Here is a 16,039-nt window from a genome sequence, read left to right on the forward strand (position 1 = left end):
AACATTCCACTGCCTTCCATTCCTTCTCCACTCAAATAACAATCACTTACCTTCCCAACCAGTTTTGCGCTCTGACTTCACTTCCACCCAGATCCCGCCACTCTCTGCTGCAAAAATAATGTCCTGGGGAGATAAACATGCAGGACTTCAGGGATAAATGGGAAAATGAGATTGATTGAATTGTTATGCAGACAGCTAGCATGGTCATAATGGCTAAAATAGTCTCCTACTATTCCATAATGTCTTTATGAGTCTATGATACTAAAATATAGAAATTTCACCTGCACATCCACCAATATCAGTTATTGTATCCGTTGCTCCCGATGCGGTCTCCTCTACATTGGAGAGACTGGACGCCTCCTAGCAGAGTGCTTTAGGGAACATCTCTGGGACACCCGCACCAATCAACCACACCGCCCCGTGGCCCAACATTTCAACTCCCCCTCCCACTCTACCAAGGGCATGCAGGTCCTGGGCCTCCTTCACCGCCGCTCCCTCACCACCTGATGCCTGGAGGAAGAATGCCTCATCTTCCGCCTCGGAACACTTCAACCCCAAGGCATCAATGTGGACTTCACCAGTTTCCTCATTTCCCCTCCCCCCACCTTACCTCAGTTCCAACCTTCCAGCTCAGCAGCACCCTCATGACCTGTCCTACCTGTCTATCTCCCTTCCCACCTATCCACTCCACTCTCCTCTCTGACCTATCACCTCCACCCCCACCTCTATTCACCCATTGTACTCTTTGCTACCTTCCCCCACCGTCCTCTCTGACCTATCACCTCCATCCCCACCCCCGTTACCCTATTGTACTCTATGCTACTTTCTCCCCACCCCCACCCTCCTCTCATTTATCTCTCACTCTGCAGCCTCCCTGCCTCTATTCCTGATGAAGGGCTTTTGACCGAAACATCGATTTTCCTGCTCCTCGGATTCTACCTGCTGTTCTTTTCCAGCGCCACACTAATCTAAACTCTGGTTTCCAACATCTGCAGCCCTCAGTTTTGCCGATGGACAATACCACAGTCAGTTAAAATTAATCAAGCTGCTAGGAAATGCATTTTTAGTTTTAGCATTTTTAATACTTATTTTTGATATGAAAAGCTTCAATTCTTAAAAGTCAAGTGGTGAATTCAAAGTTTTCAAACTATTTTGAGAAAATTGTGAGACTTGTGGACATATTGCACAATGATGATTAATGTGAACAAAGTAGTTCATCATTGGGAAATGTCAACACAATTTGCATCAGTATGTCATATAGAAAGCGTATCTGTAATTGAAAAGTTCTTGCCCCTTTTTATTTTTTTTTTGCATTTATAGTGGGGTTGTAGTTTAAGGTGCTGAACTTTGTCGGAGATCTGGTCAAGGATAAGGCAGGGCTTCTCAATGCATGGGTTGGGTTCTCCTCTGCCATTCCCCTTTCCCAAACCTCAACATGGACTCACAATGGAGAAACGTTCAGACTGTGCTGCTGTAAAGGCTACTGTTGCATGGAGAGTGCTGTGTAATATGTAACCACAGCATGGACTTTTGACCCATTTTTGGAATTTAAGGGGAGATATCATTTCTCTAATTTAGGAAAGTGGTTGCCCATAAAGTAACTTTTAATTTTAGTTTGTTTGTTCCAATGCAAATATGAAATCTTGTCAAAAGATCCTTTGAGTCATTCACAAGGCATTCAAATCTCCCTTTAAACGTTATTGCATGGATCATAATTTTCTAACATGTCAAACATTTTTCTTCTCCTGAGATACTTGAAATACATGAATGCAAATTCTAGAACTTGAATGTGGAACTTGTTGGATCTAATTAATTCATTTGGTGTTCCACTGAAGTATTCTTTTGTCTCATATTTGAGACACAGTTGTCCAGTTAATTTTTTTTTGCCTTGCCTTAGTTTGTTTTATGTAAAACATTTTTGATATGACTTTATTCTCAGGCGCTCCCACTGCGATGAATAATTTTTATCATAGATCAGAATACAAAGAGATTTACAACATGGGAATGGGTTATTCAGACTGACAGGCCGGTGCTCATGTTAATGATGAACCTCAGGCAATCAGCATATCTTTCACGCCATCAATGTGCTCCTTTTTTCAACTTGTTCAGATTCTGCTCAGATCCTGGCTAGGCCAGCCATGTGCCTGAGCTGCTTGATTTCCAGCTGCAATAGTGGAAATCTCTCACTCAGCTCAAGGAAGGTATTCTAACAAGATGGGGACTAAAGAAGCATCTCGAAGAATCCCTGAAGACATCTATCAAGAAATGCAACTCATGGGAAACCCTCGTTCAGGAGAAACTGACTTGGCAGAAACTCCTGCACGAAGGAACACAATTCCTTGAGAACACCAGTCAGCAAGAGAAGGTAGGGGATAGGAACTGGAGAAAGGAATGATTGAAGGTCATAGCTGGCACTTCTCAACGGTCTTGAGGTGGCATGTATACTTGTCCAAGTTTCAGATCCATGTAGAAGAGTCAGAAGGATGACTTGCATATGTACAAGGATCTTGGTATCAGCATGGGTGTGGTGGTTGTTGAAGATTCTCATCCTCAGGTAGCACAAAGGCACCTCGCGCAGATTGGATGCAATATTGAATCTCTACGTCACTGTCACCTTAGATAAGGGACAGCTTCTCAGGCAAGGGAAATGTTTTGCATATTTTCAGGTTATATAGGACATGTCATTTGTAAGTTCTAATGGTTTCCATGCAGATTCTTAAGAATCTCCTTTCCTGGTAATGAATTTGAGGGTGGCCGGTAGCTCAGTGGTTAGCGCTGCTGCCTCACAGCTCCAGGGACCTGGGTTGATTCCAGCCGGGGGGGCGACTGTCTGTGTGGAGTTTGCACATTTCTGTATGGGTTCCCTCCGGGTGCTCTGGTTTCCTCCCACAGTCCAACGATGTGCAGGTCAGGTGGATTGGCCATGCTAAATTGCCCATAGTGTTAGGTGCATTAGTCAGAGGGAAATGGGACTGGGTGAGTTACTCTTTGGACGGTTGGTGTGGACTTGTTGGGCTGAAGGGCCTGTTTCCACACTGCAGGGAACCTAATCTAATCTAATCTAAAAGTTTGGTGCAGGTTATTACTTGGACACTCATTTGCTATTTTATAGAATTTTCTTTTTGAAAAGGAACCTGAGGAGTTAAAATCCAGAGCAAACTATTCAGAGCAACTGACTTTGTTCAATCTATGGATATAGTGAACCCTCATATAGCAGGTGCCAGGCTTTACACAACCAGCAAAGTTGACCTATCCATGACCTGTGTCTCACCAGATAGCACCTCGATTTTTTCATTAATTACATTGTAGTGCATCTCTGGGATTCTTTTGTGACTGTGGAATGGTGCTGCTAAGCTACATATTCCTAGTTCCTTAATGAATCGAAGCTGTCATGGATTACAAAGTATTAGCAAAATGTACAAACTATGTTACAGTTCACCTTGCAATTAGTTTTACAAGTGAATAATGGAGTATGCAAATATACAGCATAAATAATTTGCTAGGACAGGATGGCCTCCAGACCTACAAAGGTCTCAAAGTCCACAGGATGAAGAATGAGGATGTTCTCTTGTGTATTTTAAGGGTGGGGGTTAGGGAGGGGGAGAATTATCTACCATTTATCTTTTACATATTATTCTGCCTTAACTTACCTTCATAAGAATAGTAATTAAATTGTTTATATTCCTATCATTGAAGCCAAGTCACTGTAATTAAGCAGTTGACTTTATGAAGTATGCATCATACATTGTAGGGGATTTAGATATTACTATACTTGTGCAAACAGGGTTGTCTTAGTATTTTGGTTTCCTTGTGAGAAGTAAATGATTGATAAACTTCACATAACCTTGCCTTTATTGTTTTTGTTTCTTCCAGTTACCATAGCATCGGTCACAAACAAGATGTTAGACCCCTTACAAAGGATGTTGCATCAGTAAAAATTTCAAGGTAATCGCACAACCAGGCAGAGTCGTCATGGTTTTGTGAAAAGGAAATTGTGTTTAAACAATTTATTGAAATTGCGTGAAGAAATAATGTGTGGTGCACAAAGGGGAACAGGTAGATGTACTGTATTTAGATTGTCAGAAGACACTTGATATGATGTTACATCTAAGGTTATTGTGAAAAACAAAAGGTAAGAGTGTAGAGTGTAATATATTGACATGGAAAAAAAATTGGTTAGCTAATGGGACACATAGAGGTAGGTACAAATAGATAATTTTTCTGTTTGGCTAGATATAATGAATGTGTAAGCCACAGTGATCAAAGTTAGGGCCTCAACATCTTATAGACAAATTTTTTATCAGCTGGAATTTAGAAAAATAAGTGGATTGATTGAGACATGAAAGATCCTATAAAATGAAGTAGGATAAGAGGCAGGCCATTCTGTCCTTTGAATCTGCTCCGTCATTTAATAGGATCATGGTTGATCTGACACCCTTCATGTCCACTTTTCTGTGATTTCCCCTAACCTTTGATTCCCCAACTGATGATGCATTTATTATCTTAGCCTGCAATATACACAAGGTCTCTGCCCCTACAGCTCCCTGTGACAAAGAGCTCCAAAGCCTCACAACCCTTTGAGAGAGGAAATTCCTCCTCATCTGAAACTTCAATTGGTATCCATTTATTCTGAGATTTACCCCCTCTGGTCCTAAACTCTACCATGATGGGAAGCATCCTCTCGGCATTTACCCTGCCATGCCCCTTAAGAATCTTATATGTTTCAATGAGATCATCTCTCATTTTTCTAAACTCCAGTGAATAGAGTCCCAACCTACAAGGTATTGGTGAGACCACACCTGGAGCATTTTGTGCAGTTTTGGTCCCCTTATTTGAGGAGAGATGTTTTGGCACTGGAGGCAGCTTAGAGCAGGTTCAGTAGATTGATCCCAGAGATGAGTGGTTTGTCGTATGATGAGAGGTTGAACAGTTTAGACCCGTACTCTGTGGAATTTGGAAGAATGAGGGGAGATCAAATTGAGATATTCAAGATGATAAAAAGTGTGGATAAAATAGACATGGAGTGGATGCTTCCTCTTGTGGGGCACTCCAGGAGAGGTCATAGTCATAGGATAAGGGGTAGCAAATTGAAAGCAGATTTGAGGAGAAACTACTTTTCCCAAAGGCTGTGAATCTGTCGAATTCGGTCCCTCAAAGTGTGGTGGGTGTTGGGACAGTAAATAAATGTAAGGAGGAGTTAGACAGATTTTTGATTGGTAATGGATTGAAGGGATATGGAGAGAAGGTAGGAAAATGACGGTGAGGAGTTGATCAGCCATGATCGAATAGCGGAGCAGACTCAGTGGACTGAATGGCCTAATTCTGCTCTGATATCTTATGAACTTACGAACCTGTTTAGCCCTTGTTCATAAGAAAATCCTTCCATACTGATGGTCATCCAAGAGACTGTCTGTGTGAAGTCTGCACATTCTCCCCGTGTCTGCGTGGGTTTCCTCTGGGTGCTCCAGTTTCCTCCCACAGTCCAAAGATGTGCAGGCCAGGTGAATTGGTCATGCTAAATTGCCCATAGTGCTAGGTGCATTAGTCAGAGGGTGGGTTATTCTTCGGAGGGTAGTTGTGGACTTGTTGGGCCGAAGGGCCTGTTTCCACACTGAAGGGAATATAAAAAAAAAGAACGTTCTCTGAACTCCCTTCAATGAAATAATATCTTGTTTTAGATAAGGTGTTAAAAACCCTTCCCAGTACTCTAGATGTGGTCTCATCAGGAGTGTTGCAGGAAGATTTCCCTACTCTTATACTCCAATCCCTTTAAAATAAGAGCCAAAATTCCATTAGTTTCCACAATACCTGCTGCAACTCTGTGTTAGCTTTCTGTGTTTTATGTCCAAATATCCCAAAATCCCTTTGTGTTGCAGCTTGCTGCAACTTTTTCTCCATTTAATTCATAATCTTTTCTCATTCTCCCTTCAAAAATGAACACCTTCACATGATCCAACCTTTGCCAATGACTAGCCCATTTAGTTTACCTAATAATATCACTCTGTAAACTGTTTATATCCATTTCAGAAAATGCCTTTCCACCTAGTTTGGTGTTATCTGCAAATCTGGTTACAGTGCATTTACTTCCTTCCTCCAAATCATTAACAGATATTGTAAACAGTTGAGGTCTCAGCAATGATCCCTGTGAAATGCAACTGATTATAAGTTGCCAGCCTGAAAAAAAAACCCTTATCTCCGCTCAGTGTTTCCTGCTCATTAGCCAATTCTCTATGCATACCAATACATTATCTTCAACACCATGGGCTCTTATTTAATGTCTTACTCTTTTATGAGGTACCTTGTTGAATGCCTTCTGAAAGTCAAAATTAGCCTGGAAGACTACCCTGAAGAATTTCTTAAGTGATATCCTGGAGCTGAGATGACTTATCTCCAATAAAAACAACCATCTTCCTTTGTGCTCGGTATGAAACTAACCAGTGGACAGCGATTCCCATTGACTCGAGTTTTGCTATGGTTCCTTCATGCCAACGTGGTCAAGTGAGGCCTTAATGTCACGGCCAATCATTCTTATCTCACCTCTATCATTCAGCTCTTTTATCCATATTTGAACGAAGGCAGTAGCAAGGTCAGGAGCTGAGTCTAAACTGAGCATCAGTGGGCGGCATGGTGGCACAGTGGTTAGCACTGCTGCCTCACAGCGCCAGAGACCCAGGTTCAATTCCCGCCTCAGGCGACTGACTGTGTGGAGTTTGCACGTTCTCCCCGTGTCTGCGTGGGTTTCCTCTGGGTGCTCCGGTTTCCTCCCACAGTCCAAAAATGTGCAGGTCAGGTAAATTGGCCACGCTAAATTGCCCGTAGTATTAGGTAAGGAGTAAATGTAGGGGTATGGGTGGGTTGCGCTTCGGCGGGGCGGTGTGGACTTGTTGGGCCGAAAGGCCTATTTCCACACTGTAATGTAATCTAATCTAATCATTGAGTTGGATTTTGCAAGGCACGTACTGCTTGATGATGTGTTTGATCAGTATACTGATGATTGATAGTAGAGTGAAGAGGCGTGAGTTGGTCAGGTTGGCTTTGTCCTGGTGTTTGAATACTGGATATGACTAGCAATTTTTCATGTTGTTTTTGATGTCAGTGCATGGAACAGTTTGTCTACAAGATTTGGAGCACATATTCTCAGTGCTGGTGCTGAAATGTCGTCAATGCCCATAACTTTTGCAGTATCCAGCGCTTGCTTCTTGACAAGGTAAGTAGTGAATTCAATTGACTGAAAACTGGCATTTATTATACTGGGAACCCTTGGAGGAAGGTCAAGATGGATCATCCACTTAGTACATTTAACTGAAGATTTTTGCAAATGCTGCAGCTTCCCTGTTTTATTTATCCAGAAGAGCTCTTACAGGCAACTGAATGTTTTCTTTTCCCATCGCCAAATCACTGGTATTTTCCTTTCATCTATTAATCACCACCATTAAATCATCTGTATTTTCCAGCTGATGTGCAAGCCCATTAAGAGTAACGCAGTCCATGTAAGGTGAGGGAGAAGTAGTGGGAAGAGGCTAAATCAGAATGGATTTGGAGGAGGATATAAAATACTGTATCCCTTGCAGTACCCACCTCTCTCTAAAGGCATCCAGAGTACTGGGGGACATTGCATGCTTCCTCTCGAAGGACACCCAGGCATAAATGTGACTGTGGAAGAAGGGCAGACAGTCAACACGTACAACCTCATTAATAACATGCTGCCTGGACCCGTTAATGACCAACTTGACCAGGCCCAGGAGCAACCTCATGACAAGATTTTCTGACATGCCCACACCCCTCTGCGCTGAATGGCCCAAGATCAGGAGTGTGGAGTTGAAGTGTAACCAAACACACAACAAAAGATGTTTCAAATAACTAAAAAGGGAGTGCAAAGACCCATAGATGTAGTCCTCTGACCACACAGCACCACAAAATAACAGCTGGGCTGGGATTCAATGAACCACCACAATCTGTGATTATGTGGGACTGCTGTGTGCAACATCCTCCATCCCAGTGTCTGATGGAAAATGAGAGGACTCCAGCATAGAGAGCCCTCCACTGGGACTCCCTCTTGGCCTTTGGTAGATAAGCATGTCAAGTGATGTCTGGCTTGTGGAAGAAGGAGTTGAAGTGAATGGCGTGCAGCAGCAGCCTGTACCAGGTGAAGGACACATTGTGCGTTCTCACAAGTTGGCTCAGACTGTCGGGCACGTACTCCAAAGGCAACTTCAGAAACCTAGGGCTGATGTGAAATTCTGTCTGAGCAGCGGTACATGTCGACAGGATTCCATGACACAACAGACCATCCTCCAGCTGGCGCACGATGTCGGATCTGAGCACCACCGTTTTCAGGCGACAGATGATATTGACCATGAGCTGGATGTCCACCATCGCCGTGTTTGCCAATTCCTACAGCAACCTCCAACCCAAGGCCACCGTCATCCAGCATGTCCCCAACTCTGGTCACCCTGGTGGCCATGACCCTCCCACCACCAGCGACTCAGGCTTCTTATGACTCCAAAGATTAGGTGCCCACTAATTCCTAGAACCTGCAATGGTGGAGGTGAAGGTTCCTGTCCTCTGATAAGAGCTGCTACTCCTGAAAGCAGGAAGATCTGCTGCGAGTTGACTATGTTCCAGACATTGGTCAGCAGCGTCCTGAGAGAGACCCGAAGACCCTTGCCGTCAATGCTCCAGCCATTCTTTTTGTATCCAGAAGTGCTCTTACACACAACCATGTTTGTACTGCTGCCTTTAGCCATAAAACTGGGAAGGTAGCTGAACAACATAAATACTGTGAAGGGGAGTCAGTGATGAGTAAAGAGCAGTTGGATGGCTCGGTGCTGTTAAAAATGATAAATAGATTCTAGGAATGAGTGGGCACATAAAGTTTGGAGACAGGACTCATAGGAGGTCCTGAGAAGCTGAGAACTGGGAAGGCTGCTGGCTCTGTGTTGATTCTGTATCCATTAGTGCTTCAATGCAGCTAAGTAGATGTGGGGGTAAAGCTCACAAGCTGTATTTTTGGTTTGTGTAACTGAGCAATATTGGAGTTTGGGGAGGGAATTCTCAGGAACCGGACTGCTCACTGAGGTAAAAGTCAGTGAAGAGTCGGAGAGACAACAAATCCTACAGCACAGATTCAGGCTCTTTGGCCCAAACCGGTCCATGCCAACCAAAATGTCCATCAACACTAACCCCATTTCCCTGCACTTGGCCCATATCCTTCTAAGCCTTTCCTATCCATGTATTTGTCCAAATGCATTTTAAGTATTGTTAAAGTACCCACCTCAACCACTTCCGCTCATTCCATATGCACACCACATATGCTCATATGCCTACTATTATGTGTATCAAAAATGTTACCTCTCAGGTTCCCTTTTATTCTTTCCTCTCTAACCTTAAACTGATGCCCTCTAGTCCTCGATTCCTCAACCCTGGGAAAAAGATTGAGTGCATTTACCCTACCCATGTCTCTCATGATCTTATATACCTCTATAAAGTCCCCCACCAGATTCCTTTGCTCTGAAGAAAAAAAGTCCGACTTTGACCAACCTCTCCCTATAACTCTGATCATTGGGTCCTTGTAAATTTCTTCTGCACTCTTTCCAGTTTAATAACATCCTTCCTATAGCAAGGTGACCAAAACTATACAGCATACTCCAAGTGTGGCCTCACCCACGTCCTGTACAACTGCAACATAACTTCCCAACTTCTACCCTTAATGCCCTGACTGATGAAGGCCAGTGTGCCAAAAATCTTCTTCACTACCCTGTCTACCTGTGACTCCACTTTCAGAGAACTATGAACCTGAACTCCAAGGTCCCTCTGTTCCACTATAATCCTTAAGGCCCAACCATTCACCATAAAACTCCGATATTGATTTGACTTTCCAAAATGCAAGAGCTCACACTTATCGATATTAACCTCCATTTGTCATTTCTCTGACCACTTTCCCAGCTGATAAAGGTCCTGTTGCAATTTCTGATAACCTTCCTCACTGTACACAGTACCACCTATTTTAGTAGAATTGCAGAATCCCTACAGTGTGGAAACAGGCCCTTTGGTCCAGCAAGTCCACGCAGACCCATTCCTCTACTCCATCACTCTACATTTAGGCTGACTAATGTACCTAACCTACACATCCCTGAACACTATGGGCAATTTAGCGTGATCAATTCACCTTAACTGCACATCTTTGGCTTGTGCGAGGAAACTGGAGCACCTGGAGGAAACCCACGCAGACACGGAGTAAATATGGAAACTCCACACAGACAGTCGCCTGAGCCTGGAATCAAAGCCAGCTCCTTGGAGCTGTGAGGCAGCAGTGCTAACCATTAAGCCACCATGCGCTCTATGGTGTCATCAGCAAACTTACTATTCATGCCTTGTATATTCTCATCCAAATTTTTAATATAGATAACAAACAAAAATGAGCCCAGCATTAATGCCTGAGGCAGTCCATTAGTTACAGGCCTCCAGACCAACAAGCATCCTTCCACTATTACCCTCTTCTTCCTACCATCAAGCCAATTGTGTATCCACTTTGCTAGCTCGCCCTGGATTCCAGAGCAGCCTACCATGTGGAACCTTATCAAAGGCCTTATTGAAATTCATATAGACTACGTCCACCACCCTGTCCTTGTCAAACTTCCTGGTCACTTCATCTAAGAACTCTAACAAATTTGTAAGGCTTGATCTCCTGCTCACAAAGCCATGCTGACTACTCCTAATCAAATGCTGTCTTTCCAAGTGCGTGTATATCTTATCCCTCAGAATTTTCTCAATAACTTACCCACAACAGATATTGGGCTTACTGGTCTATAGTTCTCAGGTTTTTCTTTGCCTTCAACTCAGCGAATGCTGAGTAATGGCACAACATTCGCTACCCTCCAGTCTTTCGGGACCTCACCTATGGCCGATGATGATGCAAAAATATCATCCAGAGCCTCTGCAATTTCTTGTCTAGCCCCTTGCAGTGTTCTTGGATATATCTGGTCAGGAGCAGGAGATTTATCCATCTTCATACATTCTATTACGTCCAAAACCTCCTCCACTGTGATATCGATTGTCCCTAAGATATCACCACTAACTTCCCCAAGTTCCCAAGTCTTCATGTCTTTCTCCATGGTAAACACAGAGGAGAAATATTCATTGAGAATCTTGTCTATCTCCTGTGGTTCTACATATGCATGTCCATGTTGATCCTTGAGGGGTCCTATTTTCTCCCTGGTTATTCTTTTTCTTTTAAAATACTTCAAGTACTCTTTCACCCTAATCTTCTCGTGAAGGCTATCTCATGTCCCCTTTTTGCCCTCCTGATTTCCTTCTTCAGTAATCTCCTGTATTCCCTTTATACCTCCAGGGATTCCCTTGATCCCAGCTGCCTGTACCTGAGCCACACCTCCTTCTTTTCTCTGGTCAAAGACGCAATATCTGTTGCCATCCAAGGTTCCCTATTCCTGCCAACCTTGCCCTTTACCCTTGCAAGAACGTCTAGACCTTGAACTCTAGCCATCTCAATTTCAAAAGTCTCCCACTTGTCAGAGGTCCCCTTGCCTCCAAACAAACCACTCCAAACAACCCCTGAATCTCCTGCCTAATTCCATCAAATTCTGCCTTGCCCCAATTCAGATCTTGAACCCTGTCGACCAGTTTTGTCCCTCTCCAACTATTTTAAAATTAATAGAACTTTGGGTCACTGGTCCCAAAGTACTCCCCCACTGTCACCTCAGTCACCTGTCCTGTCCTATTTCCCAAGAGAAGGTTGGGTTTTCCCCTTCCCGAATAGAGCCCTCCATAACCTGCTTGAGGAAACTTGGCTGAATGCACTTAACAAATTCTACCCCATCTAAGCTCTCAATGCCCTGGCAGACCAGTCTATGTTAAAAAAATTAAAATCCCCTACTATGACAACCCTATTGGTACTGCAAGTCTCCCCATTCTCCCTCCATATTTGTTTCTCTAATTCTTTCTTACTTACAGTGTGGAAACAGGCCCTTCAGCCCAACTAGTCCACACTGACCCTCCGAAGAACAACCCACCCAGACCCATCCCCCCTTCACCTAACACTACGGGCAATTTTACATGGTCATTTCACCTAACCTACACATTTTTGGACTGTGGGAGGAAACCGGAGCACCTGGAGGAAACCCACGCAGACACGGGGAGAATGTGCAAACTCCACACAGACAGTTGCCTGAGGTAGGAATTGAACCCGGGTCTCCGGCACTGTGAATTAGCAGTGCTAACCACCGTGCCGCCCATTCCTGTTGAGTATTTGGGGGCTTATAGTGCAACCCCAATAACGTCACCACCACCTTCTTATTTCTTAGCTCCACCCACAAAGCCTGGGTTATTTAATCTTTGATTACTGCTATGGTACTCACCTTAATCAAAAATGCAACTCCCCCTGTCCTCCTTCCACTACATCTGTCCCGGCAAAGCACCTGTACTCTGGCACATTAAGCTGCCAGTCCTGTCCGTCCCTTAGCCATGTTGCTGTAATGGTCATAATATCCCTGTCCCAAGTTCATATCCATGCCCTGAGTTCATCGGCCTTACCTCTCAGCCCTCTTGCATTGAAATTAATGCAATTTAATCCAACAGGCCTTCTTTGCTCCCTGTCATGTTCCAGCCTGACCTGTCTCTTCACTTTACTATTTCTGATTACAGTATCTCCGTCCAGCCTCGCACTTGCCTCCCTGCTGTTGAGGCTCCCACAAACTACAACCAATCTGTTTAAACCCTCCCTTGTAGCACCAGCAAACCTGGCTGCCAAAATATTGGTGCCCCTTCAGTTCAGATGCAACCTGTCCCTCTTGAACAGGTTGCCCCAGAAATGATCTCGATAATCTAAAAATCTGAATCCCTGCCCCCTGCACCAGTCCTTCAGCCATGCATCCATCTGCCATATCCTCTTGTTCTTACCCCCACTAGCACGTGGCACTGGAAGTAATCCAGAGATTATCACCAACGAGATCCTGGCTTTTAACTTTTTTCCTCGCTATCTATAATCACTCTGCAGGACCTCACCCCTGTCTCTAGCTTTGTCATTTATGCCAATGTGCACAATGACTTCTGGCTGCTCACCCTGCCCCTTGAGAATGTTCTGCAGCTGCTCCGAGACACCCTGGACACTGGCCCCCAGGGGGCAACACACTATCCTGGATTCTCATTTGCAGCCACAGAGTCTCTTGTTCTATCCCCCTGTCCTATCATTAAGGTTCTGTTTACCTTTACCCTTTCCTGCTGTGCCGCAGAGCCAGTCAAAGTACCATTGAAATGGCTACTGTTGCTCGTTGGATGCTGCCTGAACTGCTGTGCTCTTCCAGCACCACTAATCCAGTATTTAGTTTTCAGCATCTGCAGTCATTGTTTTTACCTTGTTGATTTTTTCCCACAGTCAACCCCACCTCCCCACCCCCCCACCCCAAGCCTCTCCCCCAGCAGTCTCCAAAATGGTATAATTGTTTTCGAGGGGAATGTCCACAGGGGATTCCTGCACACTGTCTGCCTACTCCCTTTTCCATTCCTGATGGTCACCCAGTTACTCTTGGCCTGCACCTCAACTATAGGGGAATACTTGGAAATAAGCTTTGGAATACAGTTTCAGGGTTTAGGGAATTCTAAACACTGGAAAGGAGTGTTGTTGACCAGTGCAGAAGCAGCCACTGGGACAGTCCATTATGAAGTAGTTATTGAGTGGGAATTTCAAGGGAAAATAATAATCCATTATTAGTTTATTTAATAAGGTTTGTTGGTTCATTAAGATTTGATGAAGCTTATTAATATATGCAGCGAAATTGCTGAGAAATCATGGGATCTATCTTGATTGTGTTAGATTTTGATGTGTGCTCCTTGATCCCCATCCATTACCTATGTTTTTCCACATGGTAATTTTTGATGTTGGAAATAAGTTGGGCATGTATTATGGATTGCATTATTACCATTCTAACTTTGTATAATAAAGTTTATTTTTGATTCTTCAGAACTCTGCAGTCCTGTAGCATTTTAATACCTAATGAGTCCCCTGGCTCTCACACTTTGTCTACTGGGCCTTAGCCAGATCATAACATAAATTTAGCAATTTGTCTTTGGATCAAAACACAGGAAGACATGGGATAGGGAAGATAAACTTTTATCACTGTCTGTGGAGTCTAGAAGTGGTGGAATAATCTAAAACTGATGGCCAAAACTTTCAGAAGTTAAATGAGGGAGAATGACTGTGCACAAAAGATAGTAGAAATGGGGAGCTCTCCCCCAAAATTGGCAATTGATGCTAAATCAATTGTTGATTTTATGTCTGAAATTTAGGAATCTTTGTTAATCTTAAGAGATTAAGGAGCAAACAGGGTTATTAGGAGTTTGGTTGCAGATCAGCCATAACCTCTTGGAATGGTGGAACAGTTCCAAGGTGCTTGCTATTATTCTAATGTTTCCAATTCCTTATTGTGCCAATTCCTCAGTTTGTTTCGATAGTAATGACATAAAGAAGGCTGCCACCAATGTCTATTAGCTTTTCAACATATTCAATTTTGTTATTTATGATTCGAAGCCAGATCACAGATAAAGGCTGTCACATGAAAGTCTTTGCTTTCATCTCATACCAATTTATTTTCATTTTAAACTTGGCAGGTTGCTTGGACAGATGACAGATGGACTCTGACAGACACTGTTCATTTTCATAAAGAAAAATTGCATATCATCAGTGTTGCACAAGTGGTTGATAAAGGTATTGCTGATGGAAATTACAGTCATTATTTCCATCTCTCATACTGAATTAATGCGGTGAGTTAAATGTAGAAAGACACATCTCTCCCAATGATTCAAGTGTTCCTGAGCTGGGCACCTGAGTGTGACCAGATGTTGAAATAACATGGATGTGCAACTGCCTTTATCTGTTAAGTGCTCCATCGTTTGTGCTGCATATCGGAGGTTGGGGTTGACTTCCCTATAACAAACTAATCTTGTATGGATTAAGAAAAAAGGCATGAGGATCAATCTATAATATACAATCTATATGAAAAGATGCTCATAGACAATGGCACTAGCAATTTTACTCAAAACAAACACTAAAAGAAAATTCATGACAGCAAAGTTTCACTATTAAGATGCACATCTATTAAAATATTCTAATGCTCATGAAGCCTTCATTATTATGCCATTTGTGCCTCCTGTAAATGTTAATGGACATCGATTTAAATTTCACGATACAGAGTAGGATGTCAAATATTTATGACCAGAATTTTGCAGCAAAGTTTGTAAAATAATGACGCAAGTAAGGAAGATCAGTTATGAAAATTACATTAAATATAGCCAATTGTGTTTTAAGTTGAATGAGTTCCATATTACTATCAGTAGTTGTATTGAATTACATCAAAAATGCTTATTAACATTTGAATCACCATACTTTCACCATCATATCTTCATTGTTCCCTTCTGTTAATAAGTAACATATTGTTAGTTATGGATAAAATTACATTTTTACATATGAACACAGTGTACAATTTTGTATGTATGTATAATGTATTATGTGTTCTCCATATGGCTATGCTAACGTCTTTAGTTAGAATGGTGGACGTTTCCACCACTTCTCTGCGAATGTGTTCAACACGAGGTAGTATTTACCTAGAAACGGTATGCACAGTAATGCTATGTAATATTACAGAATAAAATCCTTTGGTTGCAAGAAGATCATTTTAATTTTTGTGACAGTGTAACATGTGATCCATTTTCCCCATCTCGATTTATTTATTTCTGCAGACGAATGATATTAATTTACAATTACCTGCTATGGACTAGGCCAGACCACTCAAAACATTCTTGAGCAGGCAACCCAGATCATAACTTTGCAATTTGTTTTGGTAAGTGTACAGTGGGAATTGCCCGGAGAAAGCTGGCTAGGCTGACTATTAGGTTTTAAAACAGACAGAAATGTATTCACAAAATTACACAATAAAACACAAAGAACAGAATAAAGAACCCCTACAGAACTCAGTCCATCCAAACTAGACTTAATTATGCTGTTCTGAATATACACAACAGTCCCAAT

This window comes from Chiloscyllium punctatum, chromosome 8 (assembly GCF_047496795.1).
Source record: "Chiloscyllium punctatum isolate Juve2018m chromosome 8, sChiPun1.3, whole genome shotgun sequence".
NCBI lineage: Eukaryota > Metazoa > Chordata > Chondrichthyes > Orectolobiformes > Hemiscylliidae > Chiloscyllium > Chiloscyllium punctatum.